Below are 14,531 nucleotides of genomic sequence, written 5' to 3'. Positions count from 1 at the left end.
TAAATTAGGGACGGCTAGCGCAGATAGCCCTCGTGTAGCTTTGCGCGAAATTCAAAAACAAACAAACAAACAATCATTGTAGTATAGCCTAATGTTTAATTAAGCACTTCTAAAAAATGGGAAGAATTATTTCTAAGAGTCTTAACTTTTAATGGTAATGCTTAATAAACAACTGAATATTGGTTAGCTGCTCATTCAGGAAATGCATAATCTATTCACAGCCTAAAACTCAAAATAAACTGAAGAACATACTTAACCCAAATCATCCTTCTTTGACGGATAGTAAATTATAGTTTTAAGTGCAACCAGCACAGGACAGCACTAGGACATTGCCATGTGGTTAAAGTTAGCGCTTAGTTACAACTGATAACTAACATAAGTTAAATGTGATTTGTGGAAATATTTTTTCATTATTCTGTGCCTTGTATCATTAAAGTATCGATGTCAAATATTGCATATAAGTATAGTTCTAAATATGTAATAAATTATGAGAAATACCTTAAGAGAAAAAATAAGGAAGTTACAATAAACTAGAACTCACATTTTTCATTTAATTACCTAAGCCAGAGTTATGATTATTAATATATGACTCATACCTCATCGCATGTTTGTACTTAAACTGAAGATTTCTGTGAAGTTGACGTATTCGATAAAATCAATTATATTCACCGAAAAAAGAGAATTAAAGTTGATCAACCTCTTTCTCTACCGAATTATAAAGAGTTATTTTATTTCTTGTAAAGCTAAAAAACATTATAAAGGGCTATATTTGCTCTGCTTACCGTGGGTATCGAAACCCAATTTTAGCACTATAATATATCAGAGTTACCGCTGAGCCAACGGCTCATTACAATAATAAAGTTTTTAATTTCTATGAAATTAACTTTTTATTAACCGCTTTATATTGAAATGTTTCAACATATCATCCGAACAGCTATAAAATTTCATATTGTCAAAATTATTATTATAAAGTTCTTAAAAAAAGTTAAAATTTTGTTGAAAAACTTGTGTCAGCATTTCTTTGTCTGACTCTGTGAAGTCATAGCTTGTGTTAACTAAACTGTAAATATTTCTAAAGTTAATTAATAAGAAACTTCATAGTCTAGCTTTCCCTCACAGATACAGTAATCATATATGTAAAGAATAATGTAAATTGCGAGCTAAATATTGTTGGTATGTTCGCTGGTTTATATTTTAAGTAGTGTAATAAACCACAAGAAAACTAGGAAAGGATTTTAAAATTCATCAAGTAATACTTCTAATATGTCTAGTGACATTTGTCTCTTATTATTAGGGTTTATTTTTATAGTAGCAAAGAACTTTAAATATGGGAAGATTCTAGGAAACAAACCTCGATATAAACCACAAGTTTTTATTGTAGTATATATATATATAGGTTTGATATACAGAGCGTGATTAGTTATTTGCTTCTATATTTTTATTGATGTGGTGTTCGTGCATCACATGTCAATGCTGCGCTAGAGTTCAGTCTGCCTGTGGGTTAGTTAGCCTGATAAATGGAAACGTCATCTCCGTACCTCAGTGAGAGATTACAGTAGTAATATTCACCCCTCCTTCTAAAAAGATAATAAAAGGCAATGCGAATCTAATCTAAGTCCAGCTTTATCAAGATTTAATCTCAGAAAGTAAGTGCGTTAAAACCAGAAGCATTTAACCTCGATATAGTTAATGACTGTAAGAAATTCTTACTATTCATTTATGTTATAAAGTAATGACTGAGAGATACGGAAGATATGCCCTCAGTTACCGTTTCTCATCTCAACAGCTTGGAGTGGATTTTAAACAAACTGTGTTACATTGTTTCCTTGCTGCACTACCCGAAAGAGCATATATATTTATATAAATATGTATAAATTGTATATTATTTGAAATATACAAATTTATTTATATATATATATATATATATATATATATACATATTTTTATTGTTTTTAAATATGGTATGTGTGTGTGTTTTTTCGAATTCGTGGTAATCTGTTTAATATATCACACTAAAAGATGTTGCAAGCAAGAGACGTTAACATGACCCTGCATATTTTTATTACTCTACTATCTTAAAACTCAAAGGTTCTAGATTTAACTGACTTAAATGACAGATCATCACTTAATATTTATTAATTAATGTTGCAATAACAGCTTCGCGATGACTTTATTATAAATTTTGTGAACACAGGCACAACAGTTATCTACATGATAAAAGATTATCTCTTTTCGTAACGCTCCCTTTGTCGGTAACACAAGACTCTCTGTTGGTGACGTTCAAATAGGCTCAGTGGTTTGTCTCGAGTTCAAATCCCAATCAAGTAAGGATGTTTTATAATTTGTTATTATTATTAACACATCATGTTTGGAGAAAAGGATTATAATATCAGGAAAATATACAATAACAAGATACTTTGTGTGTGTGTGTGTGTTTTTATAGCAAACCCACATCGAGCTATCTGCTACTTTTAGTGTTGTAAATCCGAAAACTTATTGCTGTCCTACCAGAGGATAAGATCCTTTACATTAGATGTTAAATACCATGACTAGGTTACAGATGTGTTGCTATAGCGAAACATTATAATCAATATTTTTAAGTGCTATAACTGGAATAAACATGTGTTTTTATTGCCCTTTCCATTAAATGCTAGACGTGTACGGCAGTTGTCTATTCTTGTCATTCAAACTTTCAAACAAATATCTTACTTCAAAAGAGACTATACTTTCAACAAATAAGATGGGAATAAAGATTGCATACTATCCAGATTACCCTTGTTACTCAAAAATGGTATATAACAGGTTTTGAAACAACAACCTATGAAGTTTATTATCATCTGAAATGATACATAATTTGTCAGGAAATGAATACATAGTTGCTTATATTAGCAATTTACAGCTTCAACTTATTTATTGTTGAGTATATGTAGCCCCCCCAGTGGCACAGTGGTATGTCTGCGGACTTACAACGCTAGAATCTGGGTTTCGATAATCGTGGTGGGCAGAGCACAGATAGCCCATTGTGTAACTTTGTGCTTAATTATAAACAAACAAACAGAGTATATGTATATCACCAAAAGTAAACTTTTTTATCATTACATATGTGATATTCAGATACATTGACATCCATTAGAAAAGTAACGTGTATCTGCAAAACCAAATTTCTGAAAATATTGTGCAGAGAGTAATATCAAATACATAGAGCAAAGGAAAAACAAAAAAAAACATCTAACACAATAAAATAAATAAAATAGAACCTATATTCACAGTTAAATTGAACGCGTGAAATGTAACTTACTGGTCAGTGCTAGGTTTTTGGTATACACTATATGGAGAAAGAAAAGAGAACCAGGTGAATATTCCATTTTAAGTGATACTAGAATAGCATTATAGTGTTCCTTAGAGAGAAAACTACTCCTCTGACTTGCACCAACTGGTACAAATCTATATACTACTCTACCCAGTAGTGAACATGCACGTTCTTTCAGCCATTGGGCATTATAATGTGATGGTCAACCCCATTGCTTGGTAGTAAATAGCAGCCCAAAAGTTGTAGGTGGGTGCCACCGGCTGGATGCCGTCTTTACGGTCAGTAGTTTAGAACGCGAGTCGGCGATGATAGCCATAGTAGGTTTTTCGTAAACAAACTGTACCCGCTGGAATAAGTAAAACCTCACTCTCATTACAAGGATATCATAACCCAAAGCAAAATATTTGAACAATTGTTTAGCAAAATTGCTTTAATATACCTGATATATTCTATACTGATTATGGGATGGCGAAATTAACAGTCTTTTTAACTGTGACACATATGCATGTTTCGAAACAACAACAAAAAAATTTATTTTTATCTATATTTTAAAGAGCTAAAATCAATAAACAATAAAAACATATATTTTCGTTTTGTATTTTTACCCAAATAAAAATAGCTTTCCAGTGGCTCAGGGTAAGTCTGCAGGCTTACGACGCTATAAATTCGAGTTTTGATACACGTAGTGTGCAGATCACGAATAGCCCCTTGTATAGCTTTGTACTTAACCAAAAACCAAACCATATCTAATAAGGAGTTTGGACAATTTAAGATTAGAATTGAAAACATAAAAACCCAAAAATGTCCTTACAATTACCTACTTTGACACAAGTTAAATTAAAGTCCTTCAATTTCAAAGCAGACCCGTCACTTATGATATCTATACAGAGCAAGTGATTAGAAATGAAATAATGCTAAAAGTTGGAAAGCTGAAAGATTTAAGAGCTATATTCTGATGTAACAGTCAAATTACGGATGAATAACTTGAAGTACTTTCCCTAATTTGAGAATAAAATTTAGTTAAACGAGTGTATGGTAATTTATAATTAAAGGAAATAATATGTCTTTCATCACTATTATCGTAACTTGTTGTACAAGGTTTTATCACCTTTAAGCAGGAAATTTTAAATAGAAATAATTCTTTATTTAATAGTCTATTTTAATTATGTTTATTTCATGTTATAGGGTGTTTTAATGTAATTTTTTAATTCTGTTTTCATATTATAGCTTTACTTTTAATATGAAATTTTGTTATATTGGTTCAATTTATGATATTTTGGTTTCTTAATGTAAAATTGTATTTTCATTGGTATTTGTTGGTATTATTAGGCAAGTGTTTTGGAGAGATGAGAGTAACTTTTAATAATTTCTTGAAGAGTATGAGGGTTATTTTAATCGTTTTTCAAATTTTAAAGTTAGGGATGATTGGATAAGCCTAAAATTAATGGGAGGAGGGAGGTAAATCGCAATATATAAGCTTACCATTTATTTCTGAACCCCTAAAATAACATATAATGTTTTAACATTTTTGTAGATATTCAGTATGTGTTATTGATATATAAAGTCGGTCAAAGGAGCCACTAAATTCTTCTCACCATAATTACTCATGGGACTAGGGCATTCAGTTAGAATATTACAAGTGCTTTTTCTTAGAAATGAATTGCTGTAACATAGCGTGTACTCTATATAAAGTGACAATGATCTTTTCTTCTGGCATATAAGCTGATCTTTTACCCCGGGGATACAACATCCCTTATTTTGTAGGGAGAGTGCCTATCAGTCATGTGGGAGGCACCTATACCCTGTAAAGAATGACATTGTTGTTCTTTCTATATAATGCCACATTTTCTCAGTTTGGCATTAGATATCAGACGATGACTGAGAATAGGACAACTGAAATAGTGCTACTCCAAAATATACACAAATTAACACACACATATATATATATCTTTGGTAAAGGAACAGAAATACACTTGCACTTTAAACCGCTGATTGTATTTGTGAGTGATGAAAATAGATATTATTTCGCTGTGCAATATATTGTGTCTGTCCAATCTCTTTTTTTACTTCAGACTCAGTCGAGGTTAAAATACTTCAGTCTTTGCTCTATAAAGCATTCACTGGCGAACCTCCAGTTATTCTGCTGCTCATACCCGATTACACAAAAGTAAATCAGTGAACCGTAGAATATCACAGAATTATCACCAGTCTTATTGTAAAGTAATATTGCACACATATGCTATTAAATATCATGCTTAGTCAGTTAATGTGCTGTAAATCTTAAGCCTTAATTTTTTGTTTAACACATTAAGAACTTAAGTTATAAACTTACTTTTTTTCCAAAAAAAAAAGAATAAAATGCAATGTAAGAAATTGGAAATATTAAAAACAAAAATAGATGATTAAGTTTCTTCTATGAAATATCGATTATTTCCGAAAAAGTTTTTAAATATTGTGTTTAAATATTTTTATCAGACAAGTAAAAGTTAATAGAAGAAAAACAGCACCCTCTATAATCATTGATAACTAAACAGTAATTGATCAACTATTATCAACTTGAAAGTTGGGAGAAGCAAAGAATTTTGTTTCTTTTGTTTAATTCGACGGTTATTGTGATATTTTAAAAGAAGCTGAAAGAACAAAAACTATAGTATTAAATAATCTGAAATAAATTATATATGCTAGATTTTCGGGGTCGTCGTTAATTTCTAGTTATATATAATATACTGATTACTAATAATACCAAACGAAAAGAGCAAAAGCATAATGTATGTATAATCATATGCTCTAGTAGCTCGTGTGATAGTTTATCCCTGTTTTCAAATAAACTTAATAATTTACAACTTGTCATTTAAAACAACTATAAATCATTCTGTGCTTATTACATTATTTATTCAGTTAGATTTGTGATATATTTTATTTCAATCGACAAGATTTAATTGATGTTCTTTAATGTATCTTTTTTTATCTATCCCGTAGTGCTAGTTTGATTTATTCTTTTAAATTCTATACTCACGTGCGTATGTTTATGACTCCATTTAAAGAAGCATTAATGTGCAGTGAGTACTCATTATTATGCTTTTCAGTGTATAATGTCTTGTACCTCGAACAAAATTAACAAGATACTATTTTATAATGGTAGTTTTGGTTAATGTAATAACTCATAACGGTTGTTAACACACATTCCTTAGTGAAGTGCAGTCACCAAAAGTAATGTGAAAATATCATAGCTTGCTCAAATCACGTGATGCATGAAAATCTAAGTATTTCCAGTGACAGGCATTGTGGAGTTGCTTTACTGGAATGACAAATATTCTTACGTTAACAGAACGATGAAAGTTGTATTATCATTTTTTCTTTAGTTTTGTGTAAGTTTGTAAAAATAATATTACCTCTATGTTTCTGAAGATAATTATGAATTTTTTGCATTATTTAGATAAAACTTAAAACTTTTTGATTTAAGAAAGCATTTCATAAATTATATTCATAGTGATGGCATAGATGGTTCTTCATAAATTGACATATCTGTATATAGGATTAAGTATAATGGTTATAAATTCAATATATATATATATATATATATATGCCCCCAGTGGCACAGCGGTATGTCTGCGGACTTACAACGCAAAAATTCGGGTTTCGATACCCGTGGGGAGCAGAGCACAGATAGCCCATTGTGTAGTTTTGTGCTTAATTACATACAAACAATATATATATAACGTTTAAGTTATTTACTCCTGCAGTAAGCGAAAAGCATACTAAGGCCTGTATTAGTACACTCTTGAAAGATCATTGGTAATTTGGTTTAGTAAGATTATCTTTTGTTACTCATTCAAACAATTAAAAATCTATTTTATTCTTTAACCAGCAGGTCTTACATGATCAGGTGGTTAGGACGCTCGACTCGCAATCTGTAGGTTCGAATCCCCGTCCCACCAAACATGCTTGCCCTTTCAGACGTGGGGTCCTTATAGTGTGACGGTTAATCTCATTATTCGTTGGTAAAAGAGTAGCCCAAGAGTTGGCAGTGGATGGTGATAACTAGCTGCCTTTCCTCTATTCTTTCATTGCTAAATTAGGGACGGTTAGGGTAGATAGCCCTCGTGTAGTTTTGCGCGAAATTAAAAACAAACCAAACCTTAACCAGCTCAATCGCAGAATTTCAATCCGATGGAATATCTTTGTGTGATTTTTAAGGTTGCATTCGCTATCACAATAATGATTCATTCCTGTAAGCCAATTGCAAAACATGCGCTTTTACAAATGGGTTGTAACAAAATCAAGTCCCATTCCGTTGTCCTGGTATTTTTACAAGGAAATATTGACACACTTGAAATCAGGCGGAGTTTCTAAGAAAGATATTTATAAAAAATCGGCACATCTCGAAAACTTTTACAATAGTATTTCTCATACTTAAAGTCCACAACAAAATAAGTTTTTACTTACCCCAATGTTTCCAAGAACGTTGTTTTTGGAAGTTTGTTCGTACTTTAATTTTTACTAGTCTTTTTTCATGAGAGAAATCTGTGATAGAATTTCATTTTAAGAGAAAATTAGCGATGAAAAGAAGAGATGTTTGTTAACAGTACAGCACAAAGCGACAAATGGGCGATCTGTGCTGCACCCACCACAGGTATCGAAACTCAGTTTATAGCGTTATAAGCCTTCAGACTTACCGCTGTGTCACTGGTAACTAAATATTATGGACTCCTGGGAAGCTAAAACTATGTTTCTGTGCAAATGCTAAGCCATAAATTAGATCGTGTGCATAGTAAATCACCTAAAAATATCTGAATACAAGTAAATTCAGGCCCGGCATGGCCAGATGGTTAGGCCTCTCGACTCGCAATCTGTGGATCGCAGGTTCGAATCCCCGTGCTCGCCCTTTCAGTTGTGGACGCATTATAATGTGATGGTCAATCCTACTATTTAAAAAAAAAGCTCTGTCAAGTTATTTAGCTGCTAAATTAGGGACGTGTAGCTTTGCGCAAAATTCATAACAAACAAACAAATTCAGCATTTTAATCGAAATATATTTCAACGACATTGCCTATTTATACAAGGGCATGTTTCGATAGCTATGGGAATATGCAAAAAGATACCAAAATGTATATACAGAGAGTAATTTACAGATCACTATGGTATTCATGGATTAGCTTATGTTTCCAAGCAACTGACAATATGGCTTAAGAATTACTCTCATATAATAGATAGAAATATGTCCTGCATAAATGAAGCAAAGAGTACTGATTATACTTGTAATATACCTCTAAAATTTGTTTGGTGGCAGGAAAGGTATGTGAAATCTATTTTAGAAGATAAATATTCATACTGCGAGATTATTAAATGATGTAGAGCTATGGAACAGAAGATAATTTGACGAAAGGAGTATTCAATTAATGTTCTTCTTGAGAATGTGGATGAATCACAGAGCAGATTGCTTAGGCAAGCGATAGGATCCAAAACCACACCCTAATCCAATTAAGAACAACAACCCTTATTCATAGAGATAAGGCTATGGTTACAAGAGAGATAATAAAAACCTCTCACTTAAAAAGCTATTGTTATGAAGTTGTGCATATCTCCTGGCACCATTAACAAGATAAGAAACAAGATGTTCAACTTTAACAAAATTCACGAGACAAACGTTCACAATCTTCTAACAAAAATCTCGATATCAACAGCTCTTTCATAAGAAAAATGACCGCAGATACAGTAATCACAGCAATATTATTCGATCACATAGTTTTCAAATACCCGATACAGCTCCAATGTTGTTGTTTTTGTCTTTTGTTTTCTTATACGTGCACTTGGAAGCTGTAGACTTAAAACATCGGCATGTTTATGGAAAACTTCACAAAAAAAATTGTAAAATATTCACATGGTAATTCTTTGAAAGAGACCGATCTAATGGAAACATCGCTGTAAGACCATGGGTAAATGGAAGGGAAAGTGGATAATGCTCTCTCGTCGGGAAAAATACGATCTTCAGTGCTCGTGTGTCGAACTTATTCATGGCTTCCAAAAAAAAACGTACATGACCTTTAACTACCACATCAAACTGTGTTTGTAATTTGAAAAGCATATCTACTCACAAGAACGTTCTTTACTTTAGTAGTGCATGCCAATATGTAGCTTCTGTAGAAAACTATACTTATTTTCGTTTTATATAAACGGATATTAGTAGATATATATATAAAGTTTATTTTATACTTCATAATAATATGGAAAAAAAATTAATACCAAAACGTAAGCTCTAAGATAAATAGTGATTGAATACAAAACACTGATTTTGTATTTTTTTTTCTCACTTTATATTGCTGATATGTTCTTTGTACTTGTCAGTGCTGTATCTGAATTCAGGACTGATACCATGGAAGAAAAACCATGTTGTAGCTATAAACGTTTTGTGTTAGAAAGTGTTTCCTCTTACATGTGTATACTTTTATGCAATAATTATAGTTTCAAGTGTCATTTGGTTCCAAAAGACAGAGATATGCTTATCATCACAAAATAGTCGAAGAGGTTGAAAAGGGAACTCATAAAAACCTGACTAGATTTTGCGATATGAATTCCTGTTAAGACAGTCATATCCTCCAATTGCAATCCAGTACAGAAGCACAGGCTTGGAATAGTAATAAAACACATATTCGAACAATAAACGTAATTACACCACCATCTGAGATGATGGCTCTAAAATCCTCACTTTGTACACAGAAATAATTGTATAAGTAACTTTTGTGCTCAATGATAACGGAATACCACCTTGACTACATTTGTGGTTTTGAAACAGGTTTAAGTCCCTTGTAATGTTACCTTTCGCTACACAGAGAGTTTGTCAATAATATTAATGGATACTCCCTTATAACCACACAAAATGGTAAATGAAGATTTTACCAAGTATTCTCATAAACAGTCCTTTATAACCACACCACTGGTAAACAAAGAGACTATTAAACATTATCGTGAATAACACCTTGCAAACACGCCCTTCGCTATATAGTTGGTCTCTGTTATGTTGTACTATTCATCGCTATGTAGAATGTCTACCAAATATTCTGATGATTGGGCATTTGTAACTATAACACTCTTTAAGCACAGTCTACTAAACTTACTGATAACATGCCGCTGCTAGCTACTTCTACTGCTATACAAGCAATATACTAAATATTCTAAATCTACTAAAACTCTTTTGTAGCTTCTTACATCGCTACGCACAGGGTCTGATAAAAAAATTATGTTAAATAGTTCCCTGTAATCACACCATTCGACACATCGAAAACCTACCAAACATTTTGATGAATAATCCATTGTAAGCAAACCCTTTGCCACACGTTGTCCGTATCCAACACCATACAAACGTTTTCCACATTTTTTATAAACATTGTAACTGCACCCATCTCCTAACACTAAACGTTTTGATAAACAGACGTCTATAATTACGCACTTGGCTACGTAGAAAGTCTATTAAAAGTTCTGATAAGTAGTTCTTTGTAACCACATTCTTCTATAGAAAGAAAGCCTTAGAAAATATTTGCAAATATTATCTTGTAACTAAACCAGATGTTGTACAGAAATTATCAAATATTCTGATAATTAATCCCTTGTATACACATCATCTGAAAAATACTACAACAAAATTTAGAGTAAACATCGCTACAAAGAAAATGTTCGTAGATATTTCCATGAGATTTCATAATTTACTTTTTGTTCCAAATTGTTTATAGAATTTACTGATTTTAGATTGAGTTCGAAAAGAATTTGGTTTAGCATCCTGTAAAAATTCTTAAAAGCACTTATTCTTTATCTTAGATAACAAGATAAATAATTTCGACTATTCATAAACAATCCAAGGTCAGCAACTTTCGGAAGTAAAAGCTAAGGTTGAGTGAGATAATAGTCATTGAATTTTAAGTTTAGCGTGACGTCTAACGCCAATGTTAAGTGCACTTCTAGGTTTTAATTGGATGATAAGATTAGGTAATGTGAATTAATGCATCGTTAACACGAATAAAATGAAAATAAGTACTTAAAGAGTTTTCAATGGCCGATGATGTTTGTTTACCCTGAAACAGTAACATGCAAATATGGGAGACACTGTTGCTATATGAACTAGTTTACTTGGGCCTTTGTTTGGAATGTTTGAACAACACCTTTATCTATGTATTGAAAATAGAACCTAAAGTGTAGAAAGCATGTTATTTTCTGAATTTCTCGTTTCAAATTTGCAAATTTTGTTTAACTTTCGTTTTTAACAACAAAACTAAAACATCAAACTCAGTTGAATGATTCCCCATTATTTTTCTTATGTGTATAATTTTCTAAAATGTATGCGGAGATGAGACATGTGTATGTTGAGTTGTGTGACCTTTGTAGGCTAAGGTCATGCTTTTTTTTAGATGGGAGATTTTCATGATATTCAGATGAATCTTGAGGGTCAAAGCTCGTTAATAAATTGAAAGATGTCACATGCATAAGCTTTTATTTAGTCAATTCTGACAACACATTTTGAAGATGTTTTGACATCATGCAATGAGGATGGTTTCTGTTTCTCGAGTTTTTATCTACATGTAATTTTCAACACGATTCGAGCAAATTATAGATCACCATAGTGCCCTACAACATAATGTTCACCCAGAAACTAAGCCTTCTCTAAATAAAACAATAACTATTTATCAAATTGTTATGTATCTCCCAACAACTATATAATCTTCAGATCAACTGATGTTCTTGATTTATATTCAGCCTTCTTAGATTACTCTCTTTCACACATGATAAGAAGAGTTCTTCTTACCACTAGAATCAGATCAAAGATATGATGAAAGGGATACCGAATCTGCGAAATTCACAAGATGTCCTTATGGTAGTCTTTAACATTACAGACGAAACACAACCTTAAATTATAACTGGGTAGTATTTAGTTCCCTAAGCTAATTAACTTTGACGAGTTCCACGTCATTCGTGGCTAACTATTCACGGATCGGATTCCTTACTCATTCATTTTATAACACTTTTTTATATATATTTTTATTTTTGTGCCCTCTTAGACTCTTTTTATGCATAAATTATAATTCAAAGTTAAATTATTTTCCAGACCCAACGAAGGCAAATTCGTATAAACATTTCTATGACGCTAAATTGGTAGTAATATTCTACTGTAACTAGTACTATGCATTCTCACCTTATTTTATAAACGTAGCCATTCAGATTTAAAAACAACAACAAGAAGAATATTCTATTTAAAAATGACTTTTAACATATCAGGAAACGTCTTCCAGTCAGTAATTCTACGGTCGGCGGTGATGACCAGCTTCCTTCCCTCTTGTCTTTTACTGCTAAATTAGGGACGGCTAACAAAGACAGCCCTCGTGTAGCTTTGCGCGAAATTTAAACCAAACGAACAATAATCACAAACCTCTCTGCTGCAAGTGTCAACAACAACATACAGCCTACTATAAAGGATGCCCCAAATACAAAGACATTAAAACACGAATCTTAAACACACAAAACAATGCAAATCAAACAAACACACAAACAAAGACACTACGACCAATGACACAATACGCCGAAAATGCACAAACTCATATTTACGCACAGGTAGCGCACAAACACACAAAAACAAAACAACGTAACGCACAAACAAATGAAGCAAACAAAAACACACCACAGTACTCATAAACATAGCCAAACAACATTTAATACGGCTAATCGCATACATAATACAACAGTACATGTATCCTACAACACAAAATATACAAAATTCAACAACACAAGGCACATAATGCATGTACAATAAACACAACATAACATGGACGTGGCACGAAAAGGAGACTAAATAATAAATGACAAACAACATCAGAACATAAAATTCAATAGCCCACATATTAAACACAGCAAGAAGAAAACATAGATTAATAGTAAAGGAGGGAGAAAGAGGTCTTTTCGAACCTGACCTTCCGGGTCTACAAGATCTAAATCCCTACGCTAGAGAGAGAAACAAATCTCTTCTCTATAATAATAGCGTTATTTCGATTATAAGTTTGAAATTCAGCGGGCAGTTACACGTTTTTTTTTTTCGTGTGGATTCTCGGCAATCTTAAAAAAAAAAGAGAGAGAGAATGTGCTTTATATTTATTATCAAAGTAGATCAATCCTCTTATTATCTACGTCTTTTACCTCTGATCAATTTGAGTAACGTATATAGATGTTTCAGTTTATCAAGCTTTATCCTTATACATCTAGTTTAGTTTTGCTTGTTACACATTCTCATGCTTTAATAACTTCCGAGTTTATTTTTCTTCCAGGTATGTTTGTGGTCTTTAATATTTTGGAGTGCTCGCAAAACGAAAAATTAATTTTTAGTTGTATTTTAGCTGAAGACTAACAAAGTAAATTTCACTGAAATGTGAAAATTAATTTTATAGCAGTTAAAATAAAAAAAATTAAAGACTACTTATAAGAAAAAGGGTCGACCGGGTGCGGCCTAGAGACTAGCGTGCGTCAACTATGAGTCAGAAGGTTCCTGATTTGCATCCTGTTGTGTCAAAAACGAGTTCCGCATTTGGAAACCGCCTGTGCGCTATAAAAGTAACGGTTAAATCCTGTTATTCGAACAGACAAGAGAACCCAAAGAGTTGGCGATGAGTGCTTCCCTCTAGTATATAAGCTCACAATTAAAAGCCCCCCAGTGGCACAGCGGTATGTCTGCGGACTTAGAACGGTAGAATCCGGGTTTCGATACCCATGGTGGGCAGAGCACAGATAGCCCATTGTGTAGTTTTGTACTTAATTACAAACAAACAACACAATTAAAAACGGTTATACATAGACATTAGCCCTCATGTAACTTTGCGTGTAAAATATGCAAACAAGAAGGAGGGAAGGTAGGAGATAAAAACTATTTGGTTTCTACTTGATGTTGATTTACATGCATGTTTAATATTTTCACTAGGGATAAGAGAAACAATATATAAGATTTTAACTATGCCTTATTTTAATTTACGGACCTGAAAATAAAGAAATAAAACTAAAAATAGGGTGAAAAGTCAAGTGTCTATGGATTCTTAAGAAAGAAGACTATATATGTTAAAAGTGTCCACTCTCTATTGAGATATGAGAGACTGTATTACTAAAATGTTGAAAACCACATACCAGATACCTTAGTTTGAACTGAACTAAATAAATACTCTTAAGTATACGTATACAATACGTATACAATACG

The 14,531-nt window shown here is 32.3% G+C and overlaps 1 long non-coding RNA gene across 1 annotated transcript in view; it reads right to left on the bottom strand.

Moving 5' to 3' along the window:
* Positions 1-6,123: 6,123 nt before the first annotated feature.
* Positions 6,124-14,531, bottom strand: part of LOC111086245 — a 24,562-nt gene continuing 16,154 nt past the window's right edge. Inside the window, exon 3 of the long non-coding RNA XR_002610973.1 lies at positions 6,124-6,138. This is a non-coding gene — a long non-coding RNA (uncharacterized LOC111086245). The remainder of the gene's footprint in view (positions 6,139-14,531) is intronic.

Source organism: Limulus polyphemus, unplaced genomic scaffold (genome assembly GCF_000517525.1).
Source record: "Limulus polyphemus unplaced genomic scaffold, Limulus_polyphemus-2.1.2 Scaffold37, whole genome shotgun sequence".
NCBI classification, from domain to species: Eukaryota; Metazoa; Arthropoda; class Merostomata; order Xiphosura; family Limulidae; genus Limulus; species Limulus polyphemus.
The sequence above is the reverse complement of the archived record's forward strand: the minus strand, read 5'-3'. Positions and strand labels throughout refer to the sequence as shown.